General features: G+C 43.5%; 1 protein-coding gene across 1 annotated transcript in view; it reads right to left on the reverse strand.

The window, feature by feature from the left end:
* The window catches only part of Cd38 (CD38 molecule), a 41306-nt gene that overhangs the window by 19528 nt on the left and 2020 nt on the right, over positions 1-19758 (reverse strand). The window lies entirely within an intron of this gene.

Raw genomic sequence — 19758 nt, forward strand, 5'->3', positions numbered from 1 at the left:
AGTAACAATAGAAAGCCTTATACCACGTTAGCTTGTCTGAAATCCATCTCTCTCATCTTCATGGAAGCCTTGAAATATGATAAGGCCACAGCTATTCCACCTGTGGAAAACAGCCTACCAGCCCCTGGTGGGCAGGGAGCAAGTCCAGGCCACCCTAACTGCCCCATCCCTGGAGAATTACCACCATGTGATCTGTTTAGCAGTTTGCTGGAAAGCCCGCATCTCAGAGCTTGTCTTTCTTTGACATGACCCAGACTTCGCTCTGTGTGAATGACCCCATCCACACAGCATCCGTGAAACCAATCAGTGCAATTCTAGAACACGGTAGGTGCGTGAGGTAGCCCCACCTGTTGAAGTTAGCGGGAGGCAAAAACCTAAAGGAAAAGCTGGAGAATCAGATATTCACAGGGAATAAAAAGGAAGTCTCACCAAATACAGAATATTAATAAAAGACAAGAATTGTTTTTAAAATATATAAGAGAAAGTCTGGAGTTGAAAGTAAATATCTGGAATAAAATTTCACTTGCTGCATATGGTGGCACACCCCTGTAATCCCAGAAGACAGGAGGCTGAGGCAGGATTATACTGCAAGTTCAAGGCTGGTAAGTTCAAAGGCAGCCTGAACTATACAGTGAGAGCCTGTCTCCAAAATATAATTCACTGGGGAGGACCAATATTACATTTAACTGGAAGGAGAAGTAGTGAACTTGAGATCAGGAATAACGACATACACATAAAGAAGTTGAAGAAAAAGAAGAGAAAAAGAGGAAGGGGAAATTTTTAAAGAAATAATGTGCAAAAAATTTTCAAATTATTACCAAATTTCTTAAGAGAAAACATAGAAGAAAAACACCTTTACAACCTTCTATGAGGAAATGTTTTCTTAGATGTGACACTAAAAAGCACATAAATAAAAGGAAAAAAAACTGCGTGTCAGAATTAAAAACTGATGTGCTTCAAAGGCTGCCATCAAGAAAGTAAATGGAGAACTCACAGAATGGGATCAGATACTGTCATTTGTTATTTCTGATCTAGAACTGGCAACCAGACTAACAAACAACTCTTACCACACGATAAGAAGAAGAGAACCTAATTAAGCAGACGAGCAGCAGGCTGTACTGTGTGTTTTGCCACGGGAGATATAAAAATGGCCAAGGAGCACTGTGAGCGCTCAGCATCACTAGTCACTAGGGGACTGGGCACCAAAAGCGCGGGATGGCACTTCACAGCACTAGGATGAGGGCGAGGTCCGGGTCCAGCTCGCCGCCGAGTCTACGCTGAAGTCCCAACCTCCAATCCCTTCAACTGTGACCTCACTTAGAAACAGGGTCACTGTGGGTTGCAGTCAGGTAGGACCTGCGACTTGTACTGTTCCATAGCACAGCGGGGTATCTATGCAGGACAACAGATGACCGCTGGCTTTCCCATGTTCCCGTCTCAAAGAACGCCTGAGGCGATGGATACACCAATCACCCTGATGTGATTTTTACACACTGTGTCCACGCTCCCGACAGATGTGAGCAAGTAGCATGGGTCGATTAAAATTTTAAAATTAGCGTCATTGCCAATGTCCTTCGTTCACCGAGGGGCGGGTTTAGCAATCGGTGCTCTAAAATGCCACACCAGAAAACCATTACCACTCTATCTTTCTCCCTTGTATATCTAAGGGGAGGGGAAGTTATTACATTATACACTTCAGTATCGGTAGAAACGTATGGGACCCTACAGTGGGCAGTTTAGAGGAGTTTGGCGGCTATTTTGCTTTCAGAGTTTATCATTTAATTTCATTAATTAATGCAGTGGCTTCTCAGGCCTTCCTGATCCGAATTCCAACTCTCTCATAGAAGTCTTCTACCTTGTTCTTCAGTAGCATCTGTAGGACTCAAGGCAGACAAAGGTGGGAGAAAAAGAGGATTTTTCCACTAGAAAAGATCTGGCAAAGCCAGGCGTCGTGGTGCACACCTGTAACCCCAGCACTCAGGAGGCTGAAGCAGGAGGATCATTGTGAGTTTGAGACCAGCCTGGGCTATAAATTGAGCTCAAGGCCAGCCTCAACTGCATAGTGAGACCCTGTCTCAAAAAAGAGACAAAAAAAAAAAAAAAATCCGGCAAGAAAGAAAAATTAAAGTTTACCAAGTACCTACCAGACACCAAATGCTTTCATGAGCAAAGTCCTATTCAATCAGCAAAACCTCACACACTTTCAAAATTATTTTTATGCCTCTTAGGTACATAGACCCCAGTTCAAGAAACACTATCTTAAGGTTTCAGGAAATTCCAAGCTAAAAACATAAGAGGGGAAAAAAAATTAAGAGAATTTCTTGTTTAGAAGGAGCAGGATCCAGAGCATTAGACTTGAAACCAGCCTTGCAAGAGTTTGTAACTTGGTTCTCTTTCCTCTATGTGGTTTATGCTTCCAGCCTCCTGCGGTGCTCACGTGAAGAGCAGTGCGGAGAGCCGTGCAAAGTTTGGAGGACGGCTTTGCGAAGCTTCTCTGCATCTTCAAAATAAACCCTTCCCTCCACATGCCCGTGCCAGCCTTTTCACCGACTTAAATGTGTTGAAATGAAAAGGAGCTAGGACTTTGGTGCGCAGAGATGGAAGCAGACCTTTCTGATTCCAGAGGCCCATGGAAGGATGAAGAGGCATTTCTGAAAGTTCGGTGTCATAGTTTTCTTCCAAGACCCCTCCGTTATGAAATAGGAAGCCCTGGTGGTGAGAGTTCCAGCGCTGCCTGCTTAGGAGGGGGGCCGCCGGGGACAGCTGTCAATGCAGCAGCTGCTGCGGAGGGGTCAGCCTGTGCCTGGGGCCGATTCCCACCCGGGATGCAGTGCTGCTGGCCACTGTCCTATCCTGAGGTCCTCAGTGCAGGCCACATGGGGGGCCAGCTGGAGAGCTTCAGAACCATCACAGTGCCTGGCTCCAGGGCAACCACGCCAGCATGGGAGTGGGGAAGACAGTAGGACCCGGAGTTCTTAGGTAAGCTTGAATGATCTTGTTGGTTAACTACCAGTGAGGACAGTGACCCAACGGAGCCCCTTCATTTCGCAAGAGGACACAGGAAGTTCAGAGCAGGAGGTTGGCCCATGGCCAATACAAGCTTTCATTGATAGGTGACCAGTCATCCCATGGTTCCACTAAGCTCCTAAACTCAAAACTGGCTCTTGTAAGAGACTTCTGATTCCCGCACCTCTGTACTTTACTATCATCCGCTTACAGCTAGTTAGCCAATAATCACCAGTGACCAGTCACTGCGACGACTAGATCCACAGCAATTAACATTTACCAGGGTTGTCCTCAAGCAGGCATCTTACCAAGGGTTTCACAGACATTTCACTGGATTCGTATTCACAGACCTATCCTGATCACCTCCTTTTTACTTTCAAACTCAGAAACCCAAGAGACTTTCCCAAGAATCCACCACTGGAGTATCCCAGCCAGACTTCACACCTGGTGTCCTCCACGTCTAGAATCCACAGCTGCAAATGTTTTGTGATTCTTTTTTCTTCCCCCCCCAACCTCTCCTTCCACCTCTTGGGCCTCTTTCCTTTTGCAAAAGCTCCTCTGTCTCCCTGTTTCCTATTATCCATCTTTTGTTTTGCTCTTGAATTTATTTATATTTTGAGTTTCTTGTATAAGACAAACTATGCAATGTTTAATCTTATGTGTCTGACTTATTTTACTTAACAGTATCGTCTTAAAGTGCATCCATTTTCCAATGAATGACTCAAATTTATCTTTCTTTATGGCAGAGTAATACTCCACTGCATATAAATACCACATTTTCTCTTTTTTTTTTTTTACATTTTCTTTATCCATTCATCTGTTAATGGATATACAGGCTGTTCCCAAATCCACACTTTTCTGTTCCTCACCAAAACAAACAAGCAAACAGAACTGTCCCCTGCTGTTTTTCACACTCTGAAGTAAAGATATTCTCCTGGCTCTTATTACCAAGAAGGCCTTGTCCGCCCGCACTCCGCAGGTGGGCTTGTAATCATGGTGTACCTGTAAGGAAACCTGGGCTTTTCTAACATGAGCTTTCCTATTTTTAAGTGTTTCTGCAGAGAAAGAAGATTGGGACATAGCGCCCACTTTTCCAAGAGTTTGGAATTTGCAGAGCAAAAGTAACAACTACATCAGCCTAAGCAAACACAGATACTTCCTTGAAGATAATAGTATGTAATTGTCTTGGTTACTTTTCTCTCTTTGCTGAGACAAAATACCTGACACCCAGAATGAAGGAAGGAAAAGTCTATTCAGCTCACAGTCTGTGGAGGTTTCAGTCCACACTCGGCCGGCTCCAAGGCAGGGTGGCACATCTGTTCGTGGCAGCGGAACAGCAAAGTACAAGTAACAAGAGCAAAAGGAAGGAGCAGCAGCCGGAAGAGCAAGCCTCTCTCCCTCCCTTACACTGTATGCAGACTACCTGCCCCCGGGCTGGTGTAGGACTCACATCCATAATCCCAGCTTTGGACCATGAATCAATCATAACTCTAGAAGCCCATCCCCAACTGCATGAGGCTTTGGGGGGGCATCCAGACACAAACCATTAGAACAGGTTTAAGATCTGAACAGGGCACAGTTACTCCCAGGTACTGGAGTGAAGTGACTGGGACAGAACAAGTTGAAATCCTATACAGAGATTGAAAAAGAAATACAGGCACTCTACAGTAAGTGCCGGCTTACAGCATTTGCGCTGTGAACTTTCACAGGTGTGCTGTGTAAAAAGTATTCAATTTAAAACAATTCTCCTGGACAGAAGTCATTCATAAATTGGAGCCTACTCTGTTTGGCAATTAAATGGGGTGATGAGCCCGTTTTAGGTGCTGTAGCTCTGTGCGGAACTCACTACTGTAAATTTGCGCCATTCCCCAAATAACCAACGCCATCAGTAAAGCCACATCCGCTTCCTATTCCTGGCTTCCTACATGCGGCTCTCACGGAAAGTTCGCACACCCTAAGACCATTTATCCAAAAGCACTTAGACCTCGAGGGGTGATAATACAGACTCCCTATGTGCACTTTCCATAAGTCCTACAAGGCAGCCAGCTGTCTCTGCTCAAAGAAAACAAACAAGTTGATTCAGCTACTTAATTCCCAAATGGCAGGCGGCTGGAGCCTGCATTTAAGGTAAAGTCTGCCACCCTGTGGAAGTAAGGAGTAGTGCGACACACCGAAGCAATTCGGATTTTCTAAGGATTTAAAACCTGAAAACTTTTCAGGCTGAAGAAAAAGCACGGAAACAATTAATTTATTAATCTGGCAAATATTTAACATATATTCGCAGGTGATTAATGAGCACAAAGGATAGACCAGAGAATAAAACAAAGGCCCCTGTCCCTGCTGGCAGTGGTGCCTTTGTCACCCTTTAGAAGGTTGGTGGTTTCTTGTTTTGAAACACAACACAGAAATCTCCCCAGATGTAAAAGATAAACAAGTGTTATCATCCAGCCGCAGTCAGACCGTTTGTATATTTATATTTATCAAAACAGATGCAGTTGGTGGGGCCCAGCCAGTAATAATACGTGGAGTCTTTAAACCAAGAATAACCTTTAAATTAAAAAATTAGAATTTTAAGAAACACTGGGCATGGTGGAGCACACCTGTGATTCCAGCATCCAGGAGGCTGAGGCAGGAAGATCAAGGTCAACCTGGACTGCATAGTGAGTTCAGAGCCAGACTGGACTATACAGCAGGGCTCATCTCCAAAAAACGAACGTTAAGAAATGACCGCTGACAAGCAAGTAAGCTGGAAAACAGGAAACGCCCACCCTGGTTTGTCTGGGGGGCGAGAGCAAGGTGCAGGTGACCGCGGGCGTGTAGAGCAGCTAACGGGGTCGTGCGGTGACCTCTTGCCTGTCAGCAGTGAGACGCACCTCTGAGACGCACCTCACTCTTTGTTTGCCTTCCCCGGGGCGTCCTGCCGGCCGGTGAGTGTACCTGGATAGCAAACGCAGATTTCTCCTTCCCTTCATTTCTGTTTAAGCGTTTTATACTACACCTTGTTGAAGTCCTATGAATGTACGTGTGTGTCATTAAAACTGCTCTTTCAGTTGAAAAACAAAACAAAACAAAGGCTCCTGCTCTGTGAGTTTACATTCCCCTAGAGTAAAACAAACAATAAACAATAAATATAATGAATATGTAAATTATAGAGTGTGCCAGAAGTGTGTAAGTTCTACGTGAAAAGGAAGGAAATTGAGCAGGCTAATAATGACAGGAGAGAAGCAGATTGGATCATGACGGCCACTTTGAGAAAATTCTTCAAGCAATGACCATGTCACCCAGAACATGTTTCTCTTTCGAAGAGAAAGACGAAGGGATCTACATTGATCTGAAAGCTAAGGGCGCACCATTTGTCCCTGTTGGAAGGGCAGGTTTTGCAGCAAATGCTGCGTGTGGATTATGCAAATTGGAGAGCAAGGAAAATACTAAAATGTCCATTCACCTCACCCGCATGCTCATAGCCTCCACGGCTCTGCTTGGGGAACAGTGACCTGTGCTATATCCTATTGTACTCATAGGGAATTGCAGGAACCTTAAAAGAGATGCTGGGGGCTGGGGATTTACCTCAGCAGCAAAGCGTCTGCCTGGTAAGCGCAAGGTCGTGAGTTCAGTTCCCGGTACCGGAGAAAAACCAACAACAACAAAAAAGAGATGCTGGCTTAGTCCCATTGAAAGTGCTTGCTTTAGTTGGACATCTGTTGGTGTTACAAGTCTGTGTCAAAAATAGATCACTTCAGTGGGTTCAGACTACAAGATAATATTTTGAATAGTGGTTCTTTTCTTGCCATCTTTTTTTTCTTCTTTTTTTTTTTATTTTAAAGAATAAAAGAAGGATAACATAATAATAGGGGGGACTTAGCAAATTACAGACAAAATGGTAGGAAATTATCAATGGTTATCATTTTACATATTATTGTCTACATTTCTTGCATCTTGATCTGCCTAGTGACCAAGTTAATACAGACTAGTTTGCTAACTAGGTCATTCAGGGAGTCAAATTAAAACAAAAGCAACACATCACCTAATTGCACTTCATACTGTTAAAATGTCCATCTTCTTAAATCCTTAAAACAAAATTAGCTCTAAAGAAGACAGCAGGCTATTCCTGATGTATTCTCAGCTTGCTGCAGAATATCACACGCTTTGGGTTTTATGTAGGAATCCTATTTACCCCCGGTTCACTTCATTTCTATCTGTCTGCCTTGTGCACTGGGGTGAGAATAGTTTTTAAGATCAGCTGGCTCTTTCAAAAAAATGTATGAAAAATGACTTACAAGTCTTAGCACAATTGAAAGTGTGTGTGTGTGTGTGTGTGTTCAAACCTGTTAAGCTTACAACAGAGCTGCCTAGAACTAACACTTATTTTAGAATCATACTTGGAAACATGCAAATAACTTGATTGTGGATTCCACTTTAGGTCTTTTTTATTACAGAGTTACAGTTTTGCCTCTGTTGTATTGGAATAATTTATAAATGTCATCATGAAATGGAAATATTTAGTTTTAGTATTAATACTAAGGTATATGAAGAGCACTTTAAATATATGTAGTATGTTTATTTTCTCTGTAAGAATTGTAAAAGTGCCAGGCATGGTAGTGCATACCTGTGATCCCAGCACTTGGGAAGCTGAGGCAGGAGAACTGCTATAAGTTCAAGGCCACCCTGGGCTATAAAGTGAGTTCAAGGCCAGTCTGAACTGCACAGCAAGACCCTGTCTCAAAATACGAACAAAAAAAAATTGCAAACGAGAAACATTTACCTACAACGGAAGCAGTTAATGGTTTGCAAGCAGACATTATACACAAACTTTGATATGCTACAGAATGCTTGTAATCACTTGTAAAAGTCTCTTGTCTAACCTGAAGTTATGTTCCATGGTGATAAAATGGTGTATGTATTGTAGTATTAAAGTAAATGAACACAAATACAAGTGCATGTGTGCGTACACACACACACACATATAAAAGTCAGGAGTGAGGGGAAGGGGTGGTGACATTTGCATTAGATAAGGTGGGGACAATAGGTGACATTAAGCAGAGAATTAAAGGAAGTGGTACGCTTAGCCATACAAATACCCAAGGGAACACCATCTGAGCAGAAGGAACAGGCAGCCCAAGAAACACTGAAGAAACACCAAGAAACACCGAAGAAGCCAGTGTGGCTGGAATAGGGGAGGAGCTGGTGCAAATAAAATCTGAAAGTGAAGGTGCTCACCCTGAGCAAGGCTTCTTAAGCATGGTAACTGGACACTTGTGGTGAGGTAAGGAGGCACTGTGAATTTTGAGCATGAGCATGAGCAGTACGTGATATTGATTAAATTCCAAAGGATTTCTCACCCTAGTTTGCTGAGTGTAGTCAGAAGCAAAGGGAAATGCCAGGGGTGGGCAGACCAAGAAACTGAAGAAGGGCTGGCTATGGCTTGAACCAGGGTGGTGGCAGCCAAGATGATGCAAAGTGATAGACTCTGAGTTCATTGTGAACCTCCTAAGGGCTAGGGCTGAGGAGAGAGAGACAGGGAGAGAGAGAGAACAAAATAGGAAGGAGGAGGATCTTTTCAAACGGGTGAGGAACAAGAGATGGAGGGAGGGGGAGGGGAGGAAAAGGGGATGAGAATAAAAAGAATTGAAGAAAACTGAAAGTAGAGCTTAATTCCTCTCTAAATTTCCTGTAGAATTCAGGAGTGTATCCATCAGGGCCTAGGTTTTTTTTTGTTGGCAGGTTTTCAATAATATCTTCAATTTCATTGCTGATGTTTGCTTCCTTAGAGCTTTTATTATTCTTGATTCAGCTTTGGTAATTCATATGTACCTAGGAATCTGTTCATTTCTCGTTTTCCATTTTATTAGCATACAAGCTCTTGAAGTAGGCATTGATGATCTTCTGGATTTCTGCAGGATCCACTGTGATTATACTCTTTTCATTTCTTATTGCATGGATTTGAGCCTTTTCTTTCCTTTTTTTTCGGTAGAGTTGACTAAGGATTTGTCAATTTTATTTAACCTTTTAAAGAACCAACTCTTCAATTCATTGATTCCTTATATTGTATTCTTAGTCTCCATTGCGTCAATTTCTGCTCTGATCTTTGTAATTTCCTTCCTCATATGAGCTTTGGGCTTCACTTGCTCTTCTTTTCCTAGAAGTTTAAGGTTCGCTTTTCAATTAACTAAACTTCTGAATCCAGCTATCTTCTTCCCACTGAGCTTGCCCCCCAACCATGACTGTCTAACTTTGACTGATGAGCTTTTGGCCAGCCAACCAGGTCTACAGATCGAGCCCTTGTTTGATGCTGAGCATACCCTGTTTACAGATAGAAGTAGCTCAGTCAGGGATGAGCCGTCAGGCTGGATATGCTGTTGTTACACGGAGGAAGTGCTCCTAGCTGGACCTCTTCCACAAAACTGGTCTGCTCAGTGAGCTAAATTATGTACCTGGACACAGTTCTTAACTGGGAAAAAGAAAGTGAACATTTATACTGACTCAAGGTATACTTTTCTCACACTATCATGCCCATGGAATGCTGCACAAGGAACATGGATTTCTCAGGGTAGAAGGAAAACAAATTAAAAACAAGGATGAAATCTCTGAACTCCTGACTGCAATTTGGAAGCCTAAGAAGGTTGCCATTATCCACTGTAAAGGACTGAGCCTCCATCGGGGCCTAAACCCTCACCAGCTGCCAGGGTATCAGAAATTCAGCCATGGATCCATCACTCTCAGGTCAAAAGGCTCAGCTAGACAACTGCTGGGAAGTCTATCCAGACAAGTCCATTCCCCTGAAAATAACACTGAAGAGACATCATACTCCACACCTTGCTCCTGTCACTCTGGATGCTGACAGGTCAACGCACAGCTAAAGCTTAGAGGACAAGGTTCACAGGATTCCAAGTGTGACTGTTTACCCCAGTTCCTCCCACATGTACTTGATACTGTGCTATCCTGCTTGGTTCTTCTCTATGCTCTTACAGGTTCTAACCTTTGCCTTGGCCTCATGGACAGTGGCCTCAGAATGGTGGAAAACAATCAGTAGGGCTCTTTTCCTTACTCTGTACAGTTTTGTTGATGGACTTGCTGTTTTGAACTGTCTTCTTCATTTAGAAAAAGCTTAGGGCTATCAGTTATAACTACAAGATGTTTACTGTTATTAAAGTGCCAGCATTTACCGGGTGTTGAGTTTCACCTGGCAAACATTGATGAAAATGAAATAAAAGAAGCAGTCTTAATTTCTCCAGATCATTTTACCACAAGTCCAAGCCTAGTAGGAAAATGAGACTAAATCAGTTAGCTGAAACCACTAACCAGGAACTCCAAGGTTTGGATGATACACTGTCATTGTAACAGGACCAAATAGATTCTCTTCCTGAAGTTGCCCTCCAAAATAGGAGAGGCTTAGATTTAGTCTTTCCACAACAAGGAAGAGTTTTTAACTCCCTAGGAGAAAACTGTTGCTTCTACGCTAGTAAGTCTGGAATCTTCTGCAACAATTGCAAGAGAGATTAGATAACCAGGCCAAAGAACAAAATCAGAAGCAGGGATGGTTCCAAGGTCTACCTGACCTGAGACCATGGCTTGACAGCCCTTATGTTAATTCTCCTGCTAGGGCCCTGCCTGATTAGTTGGATTACTCACTTTCTTTCAGAACAAATCAACAACAAAAGTTTCCAGTGACCCTGAGAGCTACTCCTTTTTATGCAGCTTAGACAGAAGCAGTAATGAAAAATATTTTTCTAAGTAATGACAAAAGAAAATGAAAGGGAAAAACTGTACAAGGAAAAATTGTTCTTTTTAAAACTTTGTTTTCTTTGAAGCTGCCTAGCTCTGTAACCATTTCATGGCTCTGTAATTGATTTCTTGACCCTTGTAACCATGAGAGCACAACCTAACCTGATTGCACCAAGCTTTGTGGTTATTAAGCTAGTCTTGTAACTGATGGCCATGGATCTAGCCCTGTAACTGAATATCTCACCCTGTTAGCTACTCAGAACTGCCAGGCTGTCCTGTCCCACCTTTGTAACCCCTGCTTATGCCTCAGATAAAAATGCTGGCTCACAGACACTACTGCCTGGATTCTGGAGGTTATGCCAGCTAGGACCGCCAGTGTAGAATAAAGCTGCTCACTGTCTCCTGACTCCCTCGGGTGCCGTTCCATTCCTGGACTCATTCTCCTTTTAACAAACTTTTGTCTTTGCGATTTTCTAATCTCATCTATTTCTAAAGGAGCTTATTGTATTTTAATTAATTATTATTTATTTATTTTACAGATTGAGTTGACTTTTATTAGCTGTTTCTTTGTTATACTCAGACCCTCAGATCATTTTTAAATTACCTGAATCTTTTTAATTTTTTTTACTTTTATTAGTAAAAGTACATGCTTGCAATTCATAAAGATTATAGTCTCTGTGAGGAATGATACATGTACATAACACTTTTCAATTATTTTTGTTTTCCCTTTCCCTCTACCCCACTTCTTTTCCAGCATCAGATTCATTTCTTTGTAAGAACTTATTAAGTTACTGATCATATATATAGATTGAAAACCAGACTAATAGGTCAACATATGAAACATGTAAGATAATTGTACTAAACCAAAGTACACTTTTAGATTGCAATACCTTCTCTCTCTTTTTTGCTATTAACTTCTTTTATTTCATACTGTACATATTGTTTTCAATATAAAGGAAACTATGCAATATTTAAGCTTGGTGTCTGTCTCCAGATGGATCCATTTTTCTACAAATGATTCAAGCTTTTCCTTCTTCATAGCAGTATAGTATTCCACTGTGTATAAATACCACACTTTCTTTATCTATTCATCAATTGATGGACATTTACACTGTTTCCAAGATTTAGCTATTAGACATTATGCTGCTATAAACATGGATATGCATATATTGCTGTAGTATGCTGGCTTTAACTCTTTTGGAAAGATATCTAGAATGGGAACAGATGGGTCAAATGGAATTTCTACTTTTAGTTCTTTGAGTAATATCCATGTTAATTTCCATAGTGGTTGTGTCAGTTTACAGTCCCACCAACAATGGAGAAGTGTTCCTTTTGCCCCACAGCCTTGCAAGCATTTGTTGTCATGAATCTACTCTTGGTTGATTTTTTGATGGTAACCATTGTTTCTGAACTGTGATGGAATTTCAGTGTTGTTTTAATTTGCATTTCTTGAACAGCCAGCAATGTTGAATATTTTTTTCATGTATTTATTGGTCACTTGTAGCTCTTCATCTGAGGAGCATCTATTCACTTCAGATGCCCTTTTTTAACTGGGTCTTTAAATCCGGGATCTAATTCTTTTGAGTTTATTGTGTATTCTAGACACTTGCAATGCTGGAGATCAAATCCAGGCTCTCACACACATTGGGCAAATGTTCTACCACTGAGCTACATCTCCTACACCTTCTTACTCACTAAGCTACTGCCCCATTTTTGCCAGCAAACTCTCTTGCAAGAATTGTGTACGTGTACAGTCTCCAATTACTCTTCTCTCTCCCCATTGGTCTTTCCTTGACTCTTTTCCAGACCAGACTTTCTGAACTACTCCTCCTGAACTGACCTTGTCCAAATCATCAGTCCATTGGTCAATTTCCTGTCATCACCTTACTTGGCCAATCAGAATCTCTTGCATGAGCTGTTTCCACTACCTCCTTCTGAAACAGTTTCTTCCACTGAGTCTTCTACACACTGTCTTCCAAACATATCTTGCCAAGAACTCTCTCGGCACCTCCAGGCTCACACAACTCAACTTACTATTTTTTTTTTTTTTTTTTTGGTTTTTCTCCGGTACCAGGAACCGAACTCACGACCTTGCGCTTGCCAGGCAGGCGCTTTTGCCGCTGAGCTAAATTCCCAGCTCCTCAACTTACTATTGAAGCTCTGATTCTACCAGCTACAGAGCACACACCCAATCCCTATGCAGTAAGACTGCCTTTCACCACTGCAGGGCACCTGGATACCCATCACATCTCCCACTGGACTCATCCACCTTCGCACCCTGCTGCCTGCTGCCTCGGGACATGCTGTCATTTGTCAGTCACTCCTTTGAATGTTACCCCTGGAACTGAGAGGGTCTGGCAGGATGATGGAGTGTCTGGCACACCTCTCCACCTAGGCTGATGAGCAAAGTGATTCTGACACACCACTGCAAGATGTCACCTTCAGGAGCATCTCCGTGGTGTGTTGTGTGTGGAGGATTTGGAAGCTGGACTGTGGGCCACACAACGAGCTGTAATCGATGAACAGTGTTCCTTGGGTGAGCTCCAGGGATGCCAGGTGTGCACTGTGAACTTCCTAACTCAGCTTTAAGGGGAGATTGCTGAAGAGGTGAAATAAACCATGAAGCACATGTCCTGGTGACCAGCAAGATACGCATCCCGCTGCTCTCAAAGATCCATAATACTGAAGTACAGAGACCATGCCTTAAACTCTAGGATCTTGCATCCTTTAGGAAACCAGTGGCCATAGTTACACTGCAGCCTTATGGCTCACTTTTGAAGTCAACAGAAAGTATCTGATGCTATTCTTACAAGTATCGCTGTTCCCAGGGGCTCAAAATTAGATAGCAAATGAAAACATCATGGCAGGTAGATGTGGGGGACCACCTGGGCAACTCTCCTTAAAAGAGGAGCAATTGCTTCCATTTTGGCTGAGCCTGACCTTATTTCCATGTATTGATATGTACAGAGCTGGTTGGGATTTTTCTTAATCCCTTCAATTGGCTTTAAGCAATGCATATCAGTCCAGCCAAGGTGCTGATGGTAGTCTTTGGAGATGGCAGGCGTGTTTCCCCGACCCCCTGTTGCTCCCTCCAGTGAGCCAGGATGAGTGGGGGATGTGTGAGCCAACGCTCCACGCTGTTGCTGGGATGGAGACTTGGGATAGAGACTATGACTTCCTAGGGCTTCAAAGGTTACACATCAGAGCTGAAGCACCAACCCCAAAACATTAGATACTGCTCTGAATTGTGTCATGCAGATTGCTCTTTCTGCATATCCTCTCTGCATTTGCAGAGGTGATTTCAGGCCTCCTCCCTAGCCCAGCTCATGGCACTCACCCACTTCCCATGGTTCTCACAGTCACTCATCCTCAAGCCACTCCCTTTTTCATGAATTAGAAAAACCTGGGTTGAACCCTGAGTCGGGTCTTTGTTCAGGAAAGCCATCATTATGGCTGGACTTAGGACCCCTCAGCTCCATAACTACAAATATGCCTTAGTGCCTGTATTCTCACCATCGGCTTGCACTGGATGTGGTAGATTGGAATTGACTCACTAGAATTCCAATAACTTTTCCAGGGATTACAAACATAAACTTCCTGGGCTATGAAGAGGGCCAGGAAAGGCTCTCCATACATAGACCTCAGAAGGACAAGCAAGCTTTTCCTGCTTTTTGAACAGAAAGTCCTACATTTGCATTCTACACAGGACCCCACAAATGACACAGGCAGCCTGACTAAAGGTAGTATATAACCAAATTATTTAACCTCACTTAGAAATCATTTCTCTGCCTATAGGATGTGGACCCCAAGACTTTCATGACAGGATCTTGATGAAACTTAAAGAGAACAAACCCTGTATAGTTCCCAGTATGCTGTAGACAATCCTTCAACATCAACACCCATCCTTCGTCCCTTCAAAATACCTGATGTCTAGCAGCTGCTTCCCAAGGGTCCTAAGACAAAGCGGAAAGGGAGAAGCAGGAAGGCCGTGACTGCTCAATGTGATGACGAATAAAAGTTCTCTTGGTTTAACATTGCGTCCTCCCTCAGCTGTTAGTTATGGTGCAGAAAAAAAAACAGTGGAAGGAAAGGTTTATTTAGCTTACAGTTTGTGGAGGTTTCAGTCCATACTTGGCTGGCTCCGAGGCAGAAGACAGCAAAGCAACAAGAGCAGAGGGGGGAATGGCAGCCGAACAGCAGTGCAGCCAGAGCAAAACAGGAGGAATGGCAGCAAGCAGCTTCTTTCTTGCCTTACATCGTAAACAGGCTACCCCCACCTAAGGGGCATGTAGCTCTCACATAATCTCCGTGACCTCCTCTTCCACAGGCTCAGGATGTATACAAAGTAAGCACCCTGGCTTCCTGCTGAGTCACTTAGCCAAACCTCTAGACTCCCCAAGTTGACACAATGTATCAACCATAACACCTCTGATCAGCCTTTCCTTCTAGAAGATTCTACTACCACAGTTACATTCTCTTGGACATCCTGGTAGCACCATAAGCCCCATAGGGCCCAAACTGAGTCTCATTGCCTGTGTATTCCACTGCACCCTTCCACAGATTACTCAGCTCTGTGAGCTGACTGCCCTTTCGTAACCACGATAGCCCCAAGCTCCACTTTTAGACTGGTGGCTTAAACGTGTCTGTCCATGGGCCTTGGTCCCAGAACCCTTGGAGGAAAGGTGGGATTGAAGGAAGCTTGAAAATCATCCCCTAAGCTTTGAGAAGACGTGGGGGGTATGATTCTGCCCACAGCTCTAAGGACGCTCACAGCCTGACAGGAATACTGCTGGGACCAGGGGACCACTCCATCGCTCCAGAGGAAAACCTTGCTGGGATTCTCACCTGTCCTGGCCGGTCCTGTGTGCAATGGTCCCTCTCCTACTCTTTTGTGTACTGAGAAAGTGCAGGTCACGGACAAGGTCCAGCCCATCAGCAGCAGGATCCTCCCCAAGCGCCCTCCACCTTTAAAAAGTGTTGGTACATTGCTAGGCCCATCTTCTTCCGTACCAGGGTCTTATCTGAGCCCCGGCTTCTCACAACCGGGAAACCCTTTCCTCAGAGCACCCCTTGCAGAATTCTATCTCAAGAAGCAGCCTTCAAACAAAACTACCTTCCTAGAGACCTTCTGACTCCCCCAGACCTGTAGGTGATGCCCACTTCCACCCATAGGTGGCACTGTGCGGGGGCCCAAGCACTCTGCCCTGTTCAGGGGTCCCTGGGTGCCCCTGACACAGCCCTGCTGATTCCAAGCCCCCCATGGCGGCCTCCACAGCGCCCTCTAGGCTCGCATAAGGCTCTTGTCATTGCAGATCATGGAGTCCTACAGCGTTAGGTTCTCAGGCTGCTCCTCCCCACCTCCCACTCCGGAGAGATCAAGGCCTGAGGGTTCTTTTCCCCCTCCATGCGGAGTTCTGTCACCACGCAGGCCACAGGTCTTCCCAAGCATCTCTGTGAATTCGCCACTGTGCACTAATGAATTTTACTGAGTAGACTTTCACAGGCTGAGAGTGTCATCGAAATAGGAGGCTTAGGGAAGTAAAACTGGAGAAGTGGCTTCTGAGAAAATCTGGAAGTTTTGAAGAGGAAGAAGAAGCAAAGAAGGAAAGAGAATCAATAATTGTAACAGGAAGATAAAGAGATCAGAAAAGACAGTCGGCTGGGGCACAGAAGGGACTGTGAGAAGATGGGGAAAGATGGTTTGTCTGGTCCCTGGATTGACAACAGTCCTAGGTGACATTATGTGGGGTAGGCCACCCAGTTGACCTGGGCCCAGCCACAGACTTTTGGGAGATAATAAATGATTGCTGCTTTATGTCAGTAAGTTTTAGGGCGCTAGCTTATTAAGGCCAAAGTAGAAAATGGTATCTGGAAGTCAGGTACAGCATAACAAAAACCTAACACATATGCATGACAGTTAACTTTAATTGTCAACTGGTCTAGTCCATGGTACCGGAATACTGGTTACACATTTCTGGTTGTTGCTATGAAAGTATTTTTAGATGATGTACAGCACATCGCCCTCCGTATTGTGGGTGAGCCACTTCTAATCAGTTGAAGTCTTCAGAAAAAGACTGAGGTCCAGGACCCAAACTGCGACATCAACTCTGCCTGGATCTCCAGCCTGCCAGGATTTTCTGATTGCTGCCTTTCAAAATGATATAAACCACCCCCCCATGCATGTTACTGTTTCTTTTTCTCGGGAGGCCTTGACTGCACCCTGTGGCACTGGCACTGAGACCGGATGGCAGACGGAGGAAGGAGGGTGTCAGGAGATGGTGAGTGCGGGCTAGACGGACAAGCAGGCCGCTGACCAGGAAGAACAGCAGCCCACTTCATGTGGTAACATTACCCACTTCTCAGTCACCTTCTCTAATGGAGGTATGAACTGGGAGGTCCGGCTAAGCAGACGTCCATGCAGAATGTTGAAAAGGCCAGCTCATTTCTTTTAGCTGTGTAAGGTGAGGTACAAAAGGAGAGGGGGAAATTCGGGATTTGTTTAAAGCAGAATCAAGAGCAAATATTTCCAGGTTGGAATTTGCTGAGTTCAAAAATAAAACCTAAAGTCAGGCTTGGTAGCGTATGCCTGTAATCCCAACACCTAGGGAGGCTGAAGCAGGAGGAGCACAAGTTCTAGCCTAAACTGGGCAACTTAGCAACTTAGTGAGACATGGTCTCAAAAATACATAAACAAATAAATAATAAAATAAAAGCTCGGGGTGTAGTTCAGTGTGAAGGTCCTGGGTTCGATCCCCAGTACTGCCAAAAACAGAAGGAAAAAATAAGAAAAGAAAACTGCCATTCCCAATCTTTTCTGGTAAAAGATGATCAAAGTAAGAAATGGTCTCAAAGCAATAATCAAATCCAGGAAGCTGCCAATGAAACATGCTCACAGAGTAGAAATTCCAGGGAAGGGGCTATCAGACAGTGTGCATGTAAATATTATCTAAAATATATAAAGAACTCTCACAAAAACAAATGTGTAACTCAACACAAATGATCAAGGATCTGAACAACAGCTTCACAAAAAAAAGTGTAAACCACCAATAAAAATCCACGAGTAGACTCACTGCTACTTGAGGAACGATTAGGAGCTACTTTTCTTGAAAATATTCAATAATGAAGAGATTACAGGAACACACGTCCTCTGATAGATTGATGTGAGTGTGTGAAGTGGTATAGCTATTTGGGGAGGAGTTTGGAAATATCAGATGTGGAGGACATTCTTTGATTAGAATGCATTGAGGACACAATGATTTGTTTATTATTTGTTAGGGTCGCTTAAGATAAGGCTTCATTATACAGCCCAGATTAGCCTTGAGTTTACGATCCTCCTGTCTCAGCCTCTTGAGTGCTGGGATTACAGGCGTGTGTTGGATTACATGTGGAGACGGATAACCCTTTAATTATCCTTGCTAAAACGTTGGGTATCTGCCCATCTGTACTAGCTACGCCCTTGGTTCTCCCTCAGTAAAGGTGACTGAGATTGGTAATCCGGGCTGCAGTCCAAGAGGCTGTAAGGCCCCCCTGATCCCAGACTTTTGCCTCTCTTGTTTTTCATCCTCTTTTTTCTTTTCATCAGTGGGCACCTCATTCTGGGGACCTGACACCCTGAATAGAACGACAATCAAAAACTTGAAAAAATTAAAATCTAAAGTAAAAATATTGACCCAACAATCTCAGCCTTAGGCATCTGTCCTACAGAAACATCCCCCTGTGTAATCAAAAGTGCAAGGACAAAGATGTTCCCTGGGGCGTGTCTTTCCCCAGTGGAAGGAAAGTTTCCTAATAGTGGGGACTCCTGTGACTTCACTGGTTCACTGCCTGGAATGCAGTAGATGCTCAAGTATTTTGCTGAATGAATGAGATTTAAAAAATGGGAAACAAACTAATTTTCTGTCAACTAGAAATGGTTACACCTACACTATGGAATATTAAGACATGCTGAAAAGATCACTTAAAAATGAGAACATAAATGCTGTCAGTGGTGGGCTGATTTGCTGGACTGACACAAGCCATTCGCTGTAAATGGCCTTGATCTGTATTTATTAGTGAAGAAAGCTGCCAGAATGCTACATTTCCAAAATAGGACACTGAAAATTTACGGTAAGAAGAGTCCTCCTAACCAACCTAATTTGTCTACATGGGGGATGCTATCATTAATGTTTCTATCTTACGGGTGAGAAACTTAGGCATGCACCCAAGGTCACACTGTGACATAGCCAAGCGGTAAACCCAGGTGGTGAGACTCCAGAGTTGACGTGCTTAAAGCACCCAATGGTAAGGTGGCCACACGCTCTGATGAAAGTCTGTCCAGTCCATATTTATGATACTGGCATCCCTATTTCAAGTCTCTAGGCACAACCAACAAATGTTAGTCACTCAACCTGTGGAACAGGTAAGGAGTATAAGTTAGTGGCTAAGAGTTCAGTTCCCAGAGCCCAACTTTAGGTGGTTTACTGAAACCCTCAGTTTACTTATCTGTGAAATGGGGATATCAACTGTAACCACCAGTCGTTAAAGCATTAAGTGACAATGTTTTGAAGTGCTCGGTAGACAGCGATAAGCACCATATTATTGGTAACTCATTTATATCAAATGTGAGTGAGTGGGTGTAAACAGTGTATATGATGCCTGTAAAGATATTTAAAATTCTTAACAGGCGGGGGCTGGGGATTTAGCTCAGCGGCAAAGCACCTGCCTAGCAAGCACAAGGTCGTGAGTTCGGTTCCCGGTACCGGAGAAAAACCAAAATAAAATAAAATAAAACTTTTAACAGGCTATGTTCTGTTAATCTGAAACTGGATTATGATTAAATAATATTAATGTATTAGTATTTGCTGAATATATAGAGACACAAGTGCAGATGTGTGTACACTCGTGTTCGACACTGAGCTTGCATCCAGACCAACACTAAAAGCCATGCAGTGTCTGCTTCCATCTGTCTTGCTATATGGATATGCACATCTAAATGATGGTATGAATTTATCAAAACTGATGAAGCAACCAAAGACGTTTTAACTCTGTAAG

The sequence above is a fragment of the Chinchilla lanigera genome, unplaced genomic scaffold, assembly GCF_000276665.1.
Source record: "Chinchilla lanigera isolate Chin_1 unplaced genomic scaffold, ChiLan1.0 scaffold00079, whole genome shotgun sequence".
Lineage (NCBI taxonomy): Eukaryota > Metazoa > Chordata > Mammalia > Rodentia > Chinchillidae > Chinchilla > Chinchilla lanigera.